Here is a 13,189-nt window from a genome sequence, read left to right on the forward strand (position 1 = left end):
TATCTCATCTTCAAAGCAAAATGACAGAGAGGCGAAGAGCTAAAAAGGTAAAAAGGCAGACAAGATACATGTACGCTCGTAAAAATGGAGATTCTGCTTTAATCGTGTTTTTCTGTACATGAACAGTCAACCAGAAAAGGCAAACATTTCATTTTTGGAACTTTTCTTTCTAATCTTTATTTTGTTTGTTTGAATGTTGTTTAACGTCCCTCTCGAGAATTTTTCACTCATATGGAGACGCAACCACTTGCCGGTGGAGAGCTGCAAATTTTGTCCTATACTCGGCACTTAAGGCCATTGAGCACTGAGGGATCTTTTTCGTGCCAGCACCTACTGCAACATGGGACCTCGTTTTATACGGTCTCATCCAAAGGGCCGGTCTCCACATCCAACAGTGGGATTCGAACCCGCGGCGTAAGGATCAACTCCTAACTCCGCGACTCTAGAGCAGACGCTCTAACCACTGCGCCACGCGGGCGATTTGATGGTCTATTTTCTATTGTACAGAAATCTAACCTCATCTGGGAACAAACATACCTCTGACTGAACAAACTATATTTTTCTCTGACAAAATATTTCATTTAAATGATTATAACTATGCTAATGAAATCAGGCGAAACAACATGAGATTTCAGATATCACTTTTCTTTTACTTGTTTTCTTTGCATTTAAAAAAAAAAAAAAAAAAAAAAAAAAAAAAAAAAAAAAAAAAAAAAAAAAACACACACACACACACACACAAACTGACATTGCACTTGAACAAAGCACTGAGCTTTGCTAACTGTTATAATTACTTACTGTAACAAGTGATGTTTACGATACTCCATGAACCGTTCCATAGACATTTTACAAGACCATGATCTGTTTGATTGTATCCTTCAGCACATTCTAACACTTGACTGTCGCCGGCATAAACTGAGGTATTGGATTGGAATGTTTTGATATTTCGTGGAAGAGATAAACTTTGAGGATGACACTCTGCAACGAGCAAGATTTGTCTATAATTTTTACACAAACGTAATTAAGAATTCGAAAAGCCTTACAGAAATAAATAAATAACTAAAACAAATAATTCAAAAAAATATAATAAAATAAAGAAAACAAAAATAGAAAATAAGAAAAAAATGAAATTTAAAAAAATTTAAAAAAATAATAAATGAAACATATAAGTCTCAATTTGTGCCTTTGTAAATGGAAGGTTATCCAAAATAATAATAATAATAATAATCTGATTTTTTAAAAAATCTATTCTATTTTTGCTTTGACGAAACAACAAAATTATTATATTTGCATTTTTGATTTTGATTTATTTCTAGTTTATGATAAACAAATAAAGTCATCTTTAAAAAAATGTTTGTTTGCCCTCTCCCGACCGACTGGCTAAAAATTGACCCACTCAAATTTGTTTAACCTCCAGAAAACGACATTTTTTTTTCTTTTTATTCAAGAAATTTCTCAACCACTCAACATGAATGTTGAAACTTTTTGGGGAAAAAAAAATTCCCATTTCAATTTCCTTTTTTACGCGAGTCGGCAGAGAGCAAACATTATTTTAAAGATGGTCCGATAGAATACTCTTTGAAAGAAGAATACGTACGAGGCCTTGTACATACAATGCTGTTCGACGATACAATTCTACAGTGTCTGCTTAATTCACACGTTGAATCCTGACACTTGCCGATTAGTTCCTATGTAGGAAAATACTAAAGTTATAGAAAATTAAACCTTTCATGGGAACTACATACGAGGTTTGGTCGCCCGCGTGGCGCAGTGGTTAGAGCGTCTGCTCTAGAGTCGCGGAGTAAGGAGTTGATCCTTACGTTGCGGGTTCGAATCCCACTGTGGGACGTGGAGACCGGTCCTTCGGGTGAGACCGTATAAACCGAGGTCCCGTGTCTCAGTAGGTGCTGCCGCGAAAAAGATCCCTCAGTGCTCAATGGCCGTAAGTGCCGAATATAGGACAAAATTTGCAGCTCTCCACCGGCAAGTGGTGGCGTCTCTATATGAGTAAAAGATTCTCGAAAGGGACGTTAAACAACATACAAACAAACAAACATACGAGGTTTGTCCAGTAAAATCGTTGACAAGTCATCCAGAGTAAAAAAATGATTGATTGTACATGCATATGTCCCATTCGAGAATTTTTTACTCATTTCGAAAAGTCACTATATACCAGTGAAGACCTTCATATTTAAACCTATACTCAGGGTCATTGAGCAGCGAGGCTTCTTTATAGTGCCAACGCCCACCGTGATACGGGACCTTGGGTTTTCTTAGGTTTCTTCCGAAAGACCCATGACTTTCATTTCTAATTCCGGGCGCTTGGCGAAGGAATAGTCACAACCTATGTTAACATCTCTAGGTTTGACGCAGCGAAGTGAAAGAGAATCGAATCCGGGCCTCTCGATCTCCAGAGTAAAAAATAGTCAACACAGCTAGAGTTCTGAGCTTTTCTGTACATATGTTTTCAATACATCTACACAAAAATGTAGCAAACTTCGAATAAATATATGCTCCAAAAAAAAAAACAAAAACAAAACAAAACAAGAGGCCCATGGGCCACATCGCTCACCTGAGTAACTTTGGTCATGCTGTTCTTTACCAGATTTCCCCCCCCCCCTTTTAATATACCTGTGGCCCAATTTAGAATCTACACTACCCCAGGATGCTTCAATATAAGTTTCAGCTTTTCTGGCCCAGTGGTTCTTGAGAAGAAGATTTTTAAAGATTTTTCTTATGTATTTCAATGTAAAACTTGGATTCCCTATTGTGCCCCCCCCCCTAACCCCGGGGGTCATGATTTTAACAATTTAGAATCTACACTATCCCAGGATGCTTCCACATAAGTTTCAGCTTTTCTGGCCCAGTGGTTCTTGAGAAGAAGATTTTTTAATGACCCCACCCTATTTTTGTCTTTTCTTGATTATCTCCCCTTGTAAGGGGACTTGGCCCTTTATTTTAACAATTTACACTCCCCTTCACCCAAGGATACTTTGTACCAAGTTTGGTTAAAATTGGCCCAGTGGTTCTTGAGAAGAAGTTGAAAATGTGAAAAGTTTACAGACGGACGGACAGACGGACAGACGGACGGACAGACGGACGGACGACGGACAACGGGTGATCAGAAAAGCTCACTTGAGCTTTCAGCTCAGGTGAGCTAAAAACAAAAAAAAAAAAAAAAAAAAGGAAGGGGTTAGTTATGTATGGTATAGTTTAACCGCACACGGATGATAACGTCAAAGTATTCAAAGAACGTCACGTTTCATCTTTGCTTAAACTCTTGAACAACTCTTATTAAAATTCGGGAATTTCACTATGAACACACTTGAAAACAAGCGAGGGTCCTATCTTGTACTCTCACTACATTCTACTAAATGGACAATCTTGTTCCGAAGATCTACAGTGATAGGTCTTTCGCTATTGCTAGTTACTGTAGCCGTTAGTCAATTTGTTGTGTTTTACCCGGGGACACGATGAAAAAGGTCCCTCTCAAAAACACTAATTCTACTTGTGTACTAAATATAGAATGTTATTTTTTTCAATCTTTTCTAAACATTTACATTCTGAATATGCTTCCATTACTAAATCTACATAAAACTGAATTGATCTCTGGTGCATCGTAACGTCGTGAAACGTTGCAATTTTTTGTATGTTTTGTTTACCTCTTCCAATTTCAATTGCACGTGGAGATACGAAATTGAAAAATGAGACAAAAGCATTGATATTCTCGAGATGTGGACAAAGTAGGTGACTTAAAAATATGATTCTTTTATCCAAAATAATTTCTTTTTTTAACTAATACTCGCGTATACTCTGTGTTGATGAAACCCTGATTTTTTGGTCGTGCACCGTAAGACCATACCCTATGCACATTCAAAGATAAATTATATTTCACATACCAAAAAAAAATCCTTTGTTATGTATACACTTTATCAAAAAAAAAAAAAAAAAAAGGGATAAACTCAAATTTGGTATATAAACTTCTACTGTAATTTTCAGCTGAAAGCCTGCATTAGTTTTCAATAAAATTACACTATCCACGATTTTACTAGACAGTATACAGTCCTCGTATATCTGTTAACATCATGAATATCCTTATCGCAAAAAAAAAAATAATAATAATAATAATAATATTTCTATGCCTCTGTTTCTGTTAATTTTGCGTTGTTCGTTTCTTTGATGTTTTAGATATTTTTTTTTCTTATACGCTTTTTTTGTGGGGAAAAAATGCACAGTAGGAATGGATAAAAAAAGTTACTTTAGAGCATGATCAAGAAGCAGATTTCTTTGATTACGTGAAAACTTAGATTGCATTCATTAGTAAAAACAGCATGTGTTGTCTCAGAAATAACGATTCCGTCTTGGCAGAAATAATAAAACAATTTATCCTTTAAAACAATTCTTACCGAAGGCCATGTTTCTTTGCTGCTAAAAATCCATCCTAGCTGATCAGAAATATTAGCATTCGAACTCTGGTCACTATCATAGTTCAGTTCACAAAACAAAGCTGCACTTCTATAGTTAAAAGACCAACATCCTGACCAAGTCAGACATTCTTCTGCACAGTCTAAAACACTGACCTGTGATATCGTTAGCATTTTTCCAATAAGTCGCTTGCCCCATTTCAAGTTACCGAAGCCATTCTTGAGGGATGCGTAAACTAAAGTTTGTGAAATGACAAAGAATAAGTAAATCTTAGGATTATGCATTGTTGAATGAACCCTCAAAACGATAATTTTCCTGATTGTTCTCGGAAGTAATACTGATACCCTTGCGTTCAACTTCCATCAACTGATAAACAGAGCAAGAAAAGTAATCTTGAAGGAAAGGGAATCGTAAATTGAAGAAAACAGTTGTTATTAGACAAAAAATCAATAAATTAATACATGAAAATATTTAATGACTGGAAAAGGGTATCTGGATTTTATGCCATCTTTATCATCAATAACTTTTTTTTTTTTTGGTAACCTTTTCTATTATATAGAATAATTAAAAGATTGAAAATAGTAATTAAGATTATGCACATGTACGTAAAAGAGATCATACATGTATGAATTAAAGGAAACACGGTCAGTGTGAGGAACAAAGCTTTATTTTAGAGAGATATTTACATCCATTTGACTATAGCACACAACGTTAAGGATTGTATTTAAGTGATCTAAAAAACGGAATTTCAATTTTGTGATGTTGTAAAACGTAATTGATTAATCAATCATTGTTCAACGCCGCGTTGACAGTATTTCAACTATATTTTGATATAGAAACGATACTTGAGTTCCTCATTTACAACATTTATGTAGTTTTCGGAAATCAGGACTTCCAACAAACTGTTGGAATTTCAATGGGCACTGATGGTGCTCTTTTATTAGCTGTTTTTATATTCCTATGAAGCATAATTCATCCAAAAGCTTTTGCTTGAGAAGAAAACACTTGCTGTTGCCTTCAACTAGACATTAAAATTATCGACGACGTATTATATAAACAATAGTTTCTTCCATTGATACTCCAGTGAACATAAAATAAAAGGCGCCACAAAATCTCCCATATCTGTTTCAAATTTTGGATATGTGACTGACAACTAACAACTAAATTGTATGACATACGAGGTGACTTCAGCTTTTTCCGTCGTCAACTTTTCTTATTTATGTAGTAGTATCCCGCTTTCATCTGCATATGGTGTTTACATCCCCCAATTTATTTGTTACTTCAAGTACGATCAATTTTTAAACCAAGACAGGCTACTGACAGATAAGTTGATGTGACAGAGATTTCAACAACCTTGTTTAAAGTCAGCATTGCGAAAATTCCATGGTCATTATAAAGACCTTGTTAGCAAATATATCGTATTTTGGCAGACTTTTTTCAGGCCTTTGTTTTTATACTGAAATTGATTATGGAAAGTTCCATCTACCTGATCAATATTGATGGCTCAAGGCGGGTATGACCGGTCAACAGGGGATGCTTACTCATCCTAGGCACCTTATCTCACCTTTCCAGGGGTCCCTGTTTAATGCCCACTTCACTGATTTGTTTTTGTTTTTGTTTTTGTTTTTTTTTTCTTTTTTGCAGATTTTTTGAGATCAATCACTGTTCGTTATCTTCTCCTTTTTCGCTGTAAAATTTAAAGGGTAAAATGTCAATTCTGAATTTAATATAGATTAAGAATCCTTTTAATTTAGCCGGAAAAAATCCATATAAATAAAAAATCAAACATCTGTCATCATTCCTTTTTGAATAGATATAAACAACACAAGATTGATAAAATGGAATTCAGAAATTTAATTTCCAAAGAAAAAAGCTCAAATGTATTGTTGATTTCATGTTTTTGATGCATAATATTTCCCCTTATGTCAATCAGTATGCACTTGTTCCTTTATTGGTTGAGTTTTTTTTTTTCATTTTTGTTTAAATATGTGCAGCATAAAACATTTCAGCTGACATAAGATACAAATTATGATGTTTTTTATCGGTCATGTGCCTTTGTCTTTTCTACAAAAATGGAATCTGTATTTAGAAAAAGTCTCTTTTCACAAATACCCCTTCATTAAAGGGAAGGGCATCTCGTGAATGTGAAGTCATATTACCTTCTATCAGAAAAATAGGATATGTTTAATAAATATAAATGCATCAGGAACTTATCCATGACAAGCAAAGTTAAATTATATCTGCTGCAAATTCGAAAGTTCGACATTTTTTTTTCATTTGAGAAAACTCTGTTACAGTATAATCTACGTTTATCTTAATTATTTAAGATATTATTTTAAACCTATTCTTACAATAACAAACAAAGATGAATTGACTTTGTATGCATCTACAACAAACCAGTGTTAAGTGACACGTCAAAGGAAACTCTAAAATTGTTACATATGACGGATAGCCCTTTAATTTAATTAAGGAATCAGTAGTACATGTACTTCAGTAATTTCGTCCCTGATCCCTGTCCCCCATCATACTTTGGTATCATTAGATAAGTGAAATTGAACCTTTGAAAGAAAATCAAAAACAGAATCTTTTTATTGATTTTTTTTACACCTTCATGTCAGTGTTAAAAATTAAAATTACTTATGACAAGATTATACCTAAAAGTGAAAAACAGAATCAAGATAACCACAATGAAAAACACGAGTTTTTATACACAAGAGCAATTATATTTTATACATTTCTAATGGAAATTTTTACCTTTGCTGTATGAAAATTTTAATATATTTCTTATTTTAAAACATTTCTATTTGGTATCAAATTCCACTCTGTGAAAAAGTCGTAAACGAAAATATTCTATTAACCATTTTTCTGAATATTGGTCGAATGGGAAGAACAAAAACTAAGCATTTTATACTTTCGGTATTGCTAAATTTAGGGATTTTATTTACTTAAGGATGGCAAATGATGCTTTCATGTTGCGTTAAAAACGGAGTCGATGAACGCAGGTAAAATATGATGACAAAATTCGGGAAGAAATTTAAATATAGGTGGTCGCTATGACAATTTTAATTGTACTCGTACAGTGTATCTATTTTTTTTAAGACTCAGTACTATAGAATACATATAGCGCATGTGCATGCGTCTCTTTATGTTAACGAGAAAAATATCAATCAAAAATAGAATTTGTCCTATTTTTTTCAAAATAAAAACACTTTCGCTTCACAATACGATGTATCTTGGCATGTGTGGTTGAAATTAATCATTAGCTCTTTAGGAGTCTAAGGTCTAAAAAGCAAACATGCTACATATGACAGAAGGCAATCTTTTATCCAAAAGCACTATATTTCGCAAGATTTCCTCAGAGTGCAATTACTGAAAATCAATAATCTCGACTATATCGTCGTTACTAATTCAAAATGCAATAGGTTTTTTTTTCATTGATTTTAGCACTTCATTTCATCATTTGTTTTATTTCAATATTCTTATACAAAATCTAATACAAGATAACTAATAAGAAACTTAAAATTGATAAGTTAATTGTATACTCTCAAAGACTTTCATGTACTAGAATATTATGCAGGAGAAGAACTACGCCTGTCCAATTCCAAAATATATGAAAATGTTATGCATTCTATCATGCAGAAGCATGAAGCAGTGCATTGGGAAAGCTACATGATGTTTACAGTAACTTAAGTCAGGGTATGCAGCAAATTTTTGGTCTTTTAATTACAAACGAGCAGTGATAATTTTTTAATTGAACCATGAAAATAACATACGTTTACATGTTAACATTAATATAATATAATTAACCGAAAGGAAGCGAGCTGTAATAGAAATATGTGTGAACCAAAATTCTTAATTCAAGTTACACTTTGAAAGTAAATTGATTTCGTATTACAGGTATGTCTTTAATGTCATTACTTATATCTTTACTATGTTGGCATGTATAATGAACATTTAAGACATCATTTAGAGATGAAATCATTTTTCAAACTTTTTATAGAAAATGATTGGGTTGTTTCATCAAACAAAATATTAATAAAACAAAAGAGTAAGTATGGTAGGAGGCTGCTTAATTCCTATGTCTGTGAGCTGTCTAGTACGTATTAATTTTCTTGGTCAGAGATTAAGTTCTTTGAATTTTTACAGAAGGGGTTCATGAATTTAAAAAAAAATGATGGTGAAATCATAAAGCTTGTAATCTTATCGAAATGAAATGAGTGGAATTATCATTGGATTTCTGATTACAGTTAGTCACTCATTTATGAATTCACTACATTAAATATTTTTTCCAACTTTTTTTTTAATGGAAAGACTTTTTGATTTTTGAAAGTACATTAATGCGAAAAGGGTTGATTGCGTCTTCTTTATCATGATCACAGAGTGCCATCTTCTGAATTTGACTCATCAACACAACACTAAACCATTCACATCTCATATTACTGTTGATGTCAGCAGCATTCAGAATGATCAAACAGGAAACGGTGTATTAATAAAATAATTTTAAAACGGTTTTCATATTGATGTCAACAATTCTTTTTTACAATATATGTTGAGTTTGTTAGAATTAAGAAAAAAAAATGATAGACATGAAGAGTTACATATTTTATTAGGTATAATTTATTTATTTATTTATTTATTATTATTTTTTCCAAGTGGTTTGTGTAAATTTGATTTAAGAAATTTTAATAAAGGCACGAACAAAATCCTCAAATGAAACTTGTTACATTAACTGTTATTTGAACGGAATACAAATAGTTTGTTTTGTTTTTTTTAAATGGTTTTATTTTTATCATATAAGAAACGTGACTATCATTATATAATTTGATTGTGCTATTAATGTTTTTATATGGATTTATAAAGAAGTTTCCCAGAATAGTCTTTGAGAAGTAATGAATATTAACCTTTCGATTTATTTTATAATCATTTATTTTAATGCTTCCTGCAAGGCATACCTTAATTACGATTTACAATAAAAATTGATCATTTTCTTTCTTTTATAAAAGTTATCATAAACTTTACCTTTCATCTCAATCACATGTAAAATTTAAAGTTTTCAAAGTCAAATTACTGAATCGTTGTCTTCAGCTTATAGGCGCTCTTATGTTATTGAAAATCTTGAAAAATGCTTTTCTTTATATAGTATATTTATAGTCCCTTTTTTATCTATGCAAACACAAACAGCTCATTACATATGAATTATATTACTATTACATTAAGCATATTCACTGGATTTGAAGCCTATTAATCGGAGGGTCAGTGCGCATACAATGGCATTGTGACGATACAATCAACACCCCTAACAAGGTTGTAAACAGTGGTTGAAACGGTCGGAGCTACCTGTGTATCTGAGCAGGAAAAGTGTTAGACAAGTTTATCGCAGATTTACTTTCTATCTTACAAAATGTTTTGGACATTTTTATAATTTTTTCTACTAAAGAAGTTCGTAAATGAAAATAGTATCATCATACAGCCTTCAATGTCGTATTTATTCAAATTCGGACAGTAAAATAAGTCAATATTAATATTTTTACAAATTTTGCCATCAAAAGAGTCCAATATACACTCAGATAATTTAAAGAGTAATGTAGCTTAATCCTATACGGTTTTATAAACATTAATTTACCAGCAGTTGTCTCTCTTTCCTCACCAAGAAGTCATAAAACAAGAATGGTATATAGTGGTCCCCTCGGTGTACTTTTGTGATGTTTTCACTTTTCTTTAAAAAAAATCTGCTCAATTTTATTTCATATACAAATGGTGTTTTTTTTTTTCTAATTCCTTTTTATATTAATGTCCTTTTATACAGGAAAAAAAAAAAAAAAAAAAAAAAAAAAACATTGATGCATTAATTTATGCAAATTAATTTAATTACCTAGTTTTCATATACACTGACTAGAAGTCTTCTGCCTTCCTTACGTATATAATATTCTATTTCCAACTGTGTATTGATTTAATTATTTCATTACCATCAAAGATTGCTCAAGCTAATATTATTATATCCATGGATTATCCCTGAAATTTATGTTGACAATTGGAATACAAATCATCGAAGAGTAGTACATGTATGTCCAATCATTTTTTGCTTTTGAAAATACATGTTATAATAATAAAAAATCATCATCATCAACAACAACATCATCATCACCATCATCATCATCATCATCAATCTACCTACGAAAGGAAGAAAATCAGCTTTGACATTTAGCAATATAAATAAAAAAAACTCAGATATGTCATTTTTATTTGATCCATTATTTGAATTGGGTTTGGATAAAAAAAAAATCAGAAATGAATGTCATGAATTCTGCTTTTCTAACCCAGAAAATAAGTGACTAATCAATGATAAATATCAATGATATGATGACAATCTTGCAAAGAAAATACATGTAAATGTTATTTGAAAACAAGATATGTTTGTGAAACACTGAAGGTTAAAATTTCTCAAATGCAGATCAAATATGTTGCTACACATAGTAAGGTCTTGTCTGGAGGAATATATCTGTGAAAACCCTAGCAGTAACCATCACAGGATGAAATTACACCATTCAGTCGACGGAATGGTAACTGAATGCCCACTGAATGGTCACTGAAAGGTCACTGAATAGATCCTTTCCAGTGACTTTTAGTTACCATTCAGTCGACTGAATGGCAGATACATTTCAGTGGCCTTTCAGTTATCTTTCAGTTGTATCTTTTTATTGAATATTCTGCTTATTTATTAACGTATGATATTTTTTCACGTTTTCTTATTATAATGGTTTTAAATTAATCTATTTTCGAATAAAAAAAAAATAAGAAAGTGAATGTAAGAAAAAATAATATTCCACAAAGCTGGGATCAAACCGCATCCTCCCGCTTGGTAATCTGTTACCTTATCTACCTTATCCATTATGCTACTGCGTTTTATTTTAAGTTCAGTGATTTAAAATTATAATTTGACGATTTGACGATATATTCCATTTTTTTAAAATCAAAATGACTGATTGTTTATTCATTTAACAACTTATTAAATTGAATAAGCTTGTGAAAATATCGATTAAGAGATTTTACAGAAAGAAAAAAAGACAATTCTATGTCCGTTAATTAAATTCTGATACTAATATTTGATAATTATTTTTCATCAATAATAATAATTTTTTTGGCTAAATCAATTTTTCATGCTAAAAACTAAAAATCATTATGAATTTCATGAGTCCATATTTGATTTATAATCTTTTATATTAATGAAATATATGGAGATAACGGACAGTATTTAAGCTCAAAAGTCCATAAAACTATACAAAATACGAGCAAAGCAAACATGGATCTCCAAAACATCAGAGGTGGGATCAGGTGCCAAGGAGGAGTGAGCATCCCCTGCCGACCGTTCACACCCGCCGTGTGCTCTTGATCGGGGGTTTATATCTCTCAGCTGATTCGCCTTATTTCAATCTGCCCCAAAAATCCACTCAATTAACATAGAATATACGAAATGTATACAAGATACATACACATTGCACAGCCTTTCAATACAACAGGTGAACTAATTGTTCCGATTTGATTTCTTCAAAATATGGCTGAAATATTGCCGACTCGGCGTAAAACAATAATAATCAATCAATCAAATTTATTGATTTTAAATCGGAAATAACGGAAAAATCCGTCGACATTTCAGTGTGTAATATATAATAATGACCTAACATTTAGTATAAAAACCGTCAGTCAGCATTTGACTCAATGATATATTGTATTTCTTGACAAGGTCATTGCATCGACCATAGAACGTCCGAAATGATGACTTTAAACGAGACTGCTGATATTCTTGTTTCATAAACTTGTTTGTCAATAATTTACCTAGTTTTAGAAATTGTACATAAGTAGAGCATGCTCTTTCGTATCGAATCAACTGAGAGATACAAACCCCGTATGCAGGTGATGAAGGTATATTGCTGCATAAGTAAGAAAGTTGACGATTGAAAAGTTAAAGTCATCACGTTTATCATTAATGAAGTTATTTTAAATCTTATAGTTAATAATCACAATTTCACATTTTAGTGAACAATGTATCGGCAATTGAACATCTAACCATTACCAGCTCTACGCATCTGAATTTTAACACAATAAGAAAAAAAAACATTTAAAGATGTGAATAATTTTATTCAAAAATTGTTTAGGATTAATTACCGATAAACTAAAAAAAGCCGATGAAAAGGTCGTTGAATGGCAACTGAAAGGTCACTGAAAGATGACGGAAAGGTCAATGAAAGAAGACGGAAAGGTCACTGAAAGATAACTGAAATGTGTCCGCTGAATGGTGACTGAAAAGTATCTAAATTGTGACTGAAAGGTAAGTGAAAGGTCACTGAAATGTACCTGCGATTCAGTGACTGAATGGCTACTGAAAAGTCACTGAAAGTCTCCTTTCAGTTTTAACTGAAAGGTCATGTTTCTTCCTGTGCATTGGAAAGATACGGAAAAGTTAAAAGCTTTTTTCAAAAGTAAATCAAACATGAAGGTCAAGGTCAAATGGTCAAAATTAATGGTGCCCATGAAAAGCCTTTTCACAAGATTCACACATGTGAAATATGAAAGCCTTAGAACCACTCATTCAATAGTTATGGCCAAAGTTAAAGTTTTTTTTCAAAAGTAAAACATCACGGTCAAAGTTAAAGGATCAAAGTTGTAAGTATCCAAATTCAGATCTTTTCACAAGGAGTACGCATGTAAAGGATGAAAGTCCTAGCACCAACTGTTCAAAGGTTATGGCCAAGGTTTAAGTTTTCCT

The sequence above is a fragment of the Saccostrea echinata genome, unplaced genomic scaffold, assembly GCF_033153115.1.
Source record: "Saccostrea echinata isolate AGI-Se365-2 ecotype Australia unplaced genomic scaffold, CSIRO_AGI_Sech_v1 ptg000029l, whole genome shotgun sequence".
Lineage (NCBI taxonomy): Eukaryota > Metazoa > Mollusca > Bivalvia > Ostreida > Ostreidae > Saccostrea > Saccostrea echinata.